General features: G+C 34.2%; 1 long non-coding RNA gene across 1 annotated transcript; it reads left to right on the top strand.

Annotated features, from left to right (window-relative positions):
• The first annotated feature begins 530 nt into the window (after window positions 1-530).
• On the top strand, window positions 531-2,234 carry LOC133306461 (uncharacterized). Its single transcript, XR_009750899.1, has 3 exons — window positions 531-774; window positions 981-1,142; window positions 1,711-2,234. It is a non-coding gene; the product is annotated as an uncharacterized LOC133306461 (long non-coding RNA).
• The last annotated feature ends 3,766 nt before the right edge of the window (window positions 2,235-6,000 follow it).

Raw genomic sequence — 6,000 nt, 5'->3', positions numbered from 1 at the left:
TACATATTATCGACAAAAAAATGTTATATTTACAAATTTCACTAAATATGACAGGTCATATTTTAATCTAAGAAGATATACTCAGTGTAATTTGTAAAAAAAAATTTATAAACGGATACTTCTCAATTATCTATTAATAAAAAAATTAAAATTGAAATTGAAATTCAACTTATACATTTATCATCAAGAGAGAATTAACTAACTAACTCAATCCCATTGTTAACAATGTGTTTATCCAATGAGTTGTGTTCCATTATTCAATGAATGACATTTTAGGAATACTTGTAAAATTAGGGTTTGCTACAGAGTGCAGAGGCAGAAATGGTGGAGTAGAATTTTGGTGCAATGGGAAAAGGTATTCTTTTATAAAAAATAATAATAAAAAAATATGAAATAAAATAATTATAAAAATAAGGATAATATAAATATTCTTGTTTCATATGTCGTTTTAATCCTCTTTTACTCTTCGGTTACTGCGTTTTGGTTTAAAACTGGAAAGAACCCTAGTCTCTGAATGCTTGTCTGCTGCATTCACAAGTCAGGCCTCAACCTGTGTCCAGCAACAATACACTGAATCACAGAGTTGCATCACGGAGAGACGAAACTTCCTATCATACCCATAATGGAAACACAAGTCAGCATCAGACACTTAATTCCCGAATTTCTAACATGTATGGTGCCGAGCCGATTGTGAGAAAATGTCATCTCAACAAGCTTTCAAGAGGACCCTCCCGTCATCTCTTCAACCATCAGACAGTTAATACTGATCCTGAGGTTTGGCTCTTCCCACCATTGTTACTGCTGTGAATTGTTACTAGTGTGAATTGTTAATGCTTGATGCAATTTTAGTCAGTATGTTTTGTAACTACTACTTTAAATTGCATTATCCACTGAAATTGCATTATCAACCTTGGTAGTCTTTGGTGTTTGACTAACTGAAATTTGTTTCGGATAACTGTTATGCTGATGGATAAAAGCAGGAAACCTTGGTTTGAATATGGTTGCTGCATGTCAATGTTATTCTATTGGATCCTTGGTGGAATCCAACAACTGAAGATCAAGCTATTGGGCAGACTCGTCCTGTTACCATGACACGGTTCACTATAAAAGATATGGTCGAAGATAGAATACTGAATCTTCAGGTCTTTATTTCTGTCAGTTAATTTTGCGTCAAAATACTGTCTGTCTTGGTGGAAAAATTGGATTTACATTCACTAGGAGTGAGGCTTAGCAGCCCATGGGGAAATTGAGCTGATTCTAAAGTTTTGATTTGTTTTCTGTTTCACCTTTTCTTTTTCCCTCTGTTTTTTATCATTTTAAATTTATTGAATGATATGAATCTCACCCCGAGCTTGTATAAGTTGAAAAATGACATTTTTATGACATAAACAATTTTTTTTTTTCTTTTTTGGTTTTAATTTGTACAAAGGAAAGTGTAACCTGCGTCTGGGGATTTATGAATCGGCATAAGTTCAGTTGTGGTTCACAAGGGGAAATTGGTCTCATAAAATCCCATATCACTTTAATTTGCGTGGCTGCTTCCTCTGAAAGATAAAGGGGAAGCTATCAATGAAGTGATTTTTGTTATGGTTTAGCTTTGAGATGTGAGAGGAGGGGGGCGGGAATTGTTTGAAGGGGTAGAAGATAGTATATATCTGACGTATGTGTAGAGGAATGATAAACTCTGATGATGGTCTTGTGATCTGGCAGGAAGACGAGAGAAAAATGGTTGCATCTGCTTTTGGTGGAGACCATGTTGGCAGTTCTACCACTCGCCTTACAGTGGATGATCTGAAATATCTTTTCATGGTCTAGAATGCTGCTTACTCGTTCTTCCCATTTTAGTTGATGATAGCACTAGCAAGTTTTGTTTTCGACGGTTAGGCTTGGAGTTAAGATGGTTCTTAAGGGATATGTCTGTTTTTTTCGTTCCTGCTGATATCTGTTGCTCAAGTTGGCTGGTGAGGTTGGTTGATCCTAGTAGTAGCTTACATGTTTTCAAGCCCACAAGGGCATTTTTGTCCTCAGAACTGCTTTAAATCCATGTTTTCAAGCTTACATGTATTTACAGCATCTTGTGGATTACTTGGACCAGCATTAACATAGTAGTCAACTCCTTCCTTACGAGAAATACTTCCTCCTTGTAATGAACTCATTGGATTTACAGCATCTTGTGGATTACTTGGATCAGCATTAACATAGTAGTCAACTACTTCCTTACTATAGGAATACTTCCTCCTTGTAATGAACTCATTGGATTTACAGCATCTTGTGGATTACTTAGACCAGCACCAACATAGTAGTCAACTCCTTCCTTACGAGGAATACTTCCTCCTTGTAATGAACTCATTGGATTTACAGCATCTTGTGGATTACTTGGACCAGCGTTAACATAGTAGTCAACTCCTTCCTTACTAGGAATAGAGCCATGATCACATAACTTAATGCCTTTCCTTGGTTCCCCACCCACATGACCTTTAATTCTTGAAACACCTCCCTTGAACTCATGTTTACAAAATTTGCACCGCATCGTACCATCTTCTGCCATATGCACAAAATTCAGTAGTAATTATCTTTTGGCCTACCCATGATCAATATATTTCCTAAACAGACAAGATCCAACTTTAAATATTCTTTTATGCACAATATATTTAGAGTTGCAGAAATTTTACTTTATTTTATTTTATTTTTCTTAAGAAAAAATCACCCATAAGAATATGCATCAACTAGCTAATATGTTGCCCTTCCCCTACAGTAAATTTTATTTTGCGTTAAACAGCATATCACATGAAAACAGTTAAAGATGTCGTCCTTTAAACATAAAAGCCAATGAGTTCCGAAAGTTAATGCTCATGGATCACAAATTAGGGAGAATGTAGAACAAAGTATGTTATACAATATTATGAGGCTTTGAACCATTGGTGGTTCATATATTTGTCACAGGAACAGTGAAAGTATGTCAATTAGATGTGACAAAATGGGTCAATCCGTCAAAAACCCGATGGGGCGGGATGGATTGACCCGCCATTTGATGGTGGGTTGGTAATATCAATCTACCCCATTTTGAGATGAGTTGGCAAGTCAACCAGTTTAAAAAATAAAAAATAATAAAAAATCATATTTTTTAATTTTATAATATTACTTATTTTTATTTCACACTTCCTATAATTTTTCTCTCGAATCTCAAGCCTAAATATAAGCTAATATTTAGTAAAATATTTTTTAAGAATTTATTTTTGCCTCCTTATATAGATAACTTTTGTCATAAATAAAGTTTTTCTTTTTCATTTTTCTAGGGAAGTACTAAAATAAAAATAAAAATTTTATCACAAAAGTTTAGTGACAAATAAAATACTACTTAATAGTAAAAAAAAACTAACCTGCGGGCCAATCCGCCATCAACCCGTTATGAACTATAACTAAGCTGAGCGGGTTGAAGCGGTAACTGGGAAGTCCATGGTGGGAAACCACTACCAATGAGCTAAGTGGATCAAATATAACAAGTGGATTTAATATCACATCTCGATCCAAAATCTTAAAATATTGGGTTCATGTGTCCTCTTATTTATATGTATTTTATTTAGCCCACTATCAATTAATGTAAGACTCATAACACTGAAATATCCCAACAGTTTAATCATAGACAATTGCGATTGCAGATACATAAGTAGTACCTGCAGTTTTCTTCGATGCGTTGAAGCTTCACAGAGCGAAAAGCTAAATTCTTTGCCCAGAGATCGGACAGTAAATTGATGGTGTTGCCTGAGACTCAGAAAATAAATGTATCCAACAAAAACAAAAGGCAGGGCCGAAGGTGGCTGTCTGGACGTATAAAACGCATTTGAAAAAATGTAATGTTTTAATCGAAAGGTTATATTTATAAAAATTTTGTTTATAAATTCTTACAAATTACATTATGTTTGACTTTTATTGAAGTCTGACCAGTCATGCTTCGTATAATTTGTAAGAAAAAAAGTTTATAAATATAACCTTCTCCATGTTTTAAATTGTATAAAACCCTATAATTTTAAAATTGACATATTTCTAATTCATTTCTTTTAGAAATGGATCTACTTTAAAAATATTTTTTTATTATTTCCTGCCTAAAACATTAAACTACTTCACCTCACCCCCTTGAAAATTTACTCAGGGAATAAGAAAAGCTAATACAATTAGAATAAGATGTTAAATAATTGGCGTGAGATTTTAATATCGTATTTCGTACCTCCTTCTCTCTCTATATATTCCTAAAAAAAAATATACGAGGACTGTTATACTTACAATCAAGTAAGTTTACTATCCTTACAACCAAGGTCATTACCGTCACATTAGAATTAAATTCAACGATTCAAAATTATCTCTTATAATCCTAATTTTTACTCTTCCATCCCTTCTCTGTCTCTCTAAATTTGGAATCTGCACACTTCTCTCTCCAAATTCTTCTCTTCACTCCTAGTTCTTCGGAATCACATATAGAATGAGGTGCAAATGCATACAAGACACAACAAATTAAGAATCAGCGAATCAGCGTAAAAAAAATGATACGAAAAAAGAGAAAGATACTGAAACCAATCCTGTTATTCGGATTCACTCAATTCCCACGCCTAATTACAGGCAAGTGACAATAAACAATACTATGATATGATATTATAATACGAACGTAACAGATAAAAGAAAAAAAAAATTTAATCTTTATAAAAACAAAAATACAACAATGGATTGAAATTACGAATCCCACGGACAGCACCCAACCTTTGAATTGCTATAAAGCCTATTTGGCTATTTACCAAATTGCTACAAAATACAACAAATTATGAATTAGCGTACATATGAATTGATATATGTTTACATATGAATTAACTCATCCGATTATTTGTTTTGGAGATTTATTTTTGCTGAAGATCAAAGCGCAGTAACAATAGCGGATGAGAGAGGTGATTCTCAAACCTAGAGAGAGATGTGCATATTTCAAATCTAGAGAGAGAAAGGGGGGATGTGAGAGTAAAAATTAAGATTATAAAGAACAATTATGAACTGTTGGATTTAATTCTAATTTGACGGTGATGACTTGGTTGTAACTTGTAAGGATGGTAAATTTACCTGAAGGTAAGTATAACTCTCCCCAAAAAAATTAAATATTTAACATCTTAAGAACTTTAATTCAACAAATGTTATTTTTATCTTCAACATGTGTCTTAAAAACAAAAAATAACAAAATGTATACTATTATTGTATTACAAAGTGAGAGTAAATGCTGCAGTACATATATATCACAAGAGAGTATAGTGGAAAAAGGGGTGAGCTTTTTGTCTTATTTGCTTTTGTAAAGTTGTGTTGTGTTTGTTGTGCACAGTGGATGGCTCGGAGAGGAAGGCTTAAGGGTAGCTTTTTTTTTCCACCAGGAATTGGTGCAGCTTAAAAGTGATAATATGGGTTAAGTCCGACAGGTGAACTCATTAATCCGTCAAAATGGGATGGGTTGAGTTGTGGTTTTCAACCCACTAACTCACTTTAACTCGCCTCGCCTAAAAGTGGATCAAAGTGGGTTTAACCCGCCGCAAGGCCTCTACCCATCTGTTATTGAAGTGGGAAAGAGTCCCATGAAATCAATGCCCCACACATCGAATATTACCATTTATAGTATGTTGTTAAGAGGCATCTCATGTCTTCGGGAAATATTCTCCATCCTCTGACAATTGTCACAAGCCTCCACAAACTTCCTGGCATCCTTGTACAGTGTAGGCCAATAGAAACTACTCATAAGCACCTTAGCTGTTGTTCTCTCTCCCGCAAAATGTCCTTTATAGTTTGAACCATGATAGTGTCGTAAGACATCTTTCATCTCTTCTTCGGGAATGCATCGCCTTATAACTCCATCAGCACATCTGTAGAATAGAAAAGGTTCATCCCATATGTATTTTTTGACATCATGCAAAAATTTCCTCCTTTGTTGCAAAGAAAAGTCTTAAGGAATTGTTCCTCAAGCTTTAAAATTTGCAA

Source organism: Gastrolobium bilobum, unplaced genomic scaffold (genome assembly GCF_033153095.1).
Source record: "Gastrolobium bilobum isolate Gb01-03AN ecotype WA unplaced genomic scaffold, APGP_CSIRO_Gbil_v1 utg7194, whole genome shotgun sequence".
Taxonomy (NCBI): domain Eukaryota; kingdom Viridiplantae; phylum Streptophyta; class Magnoliopsida; order Fabales; family Fabaceae; genus Gastrolobium; species Gastrolobium bilobum.
This window is presented reverse-complemented; position numbering and strand designations above follow the sequence as displayed.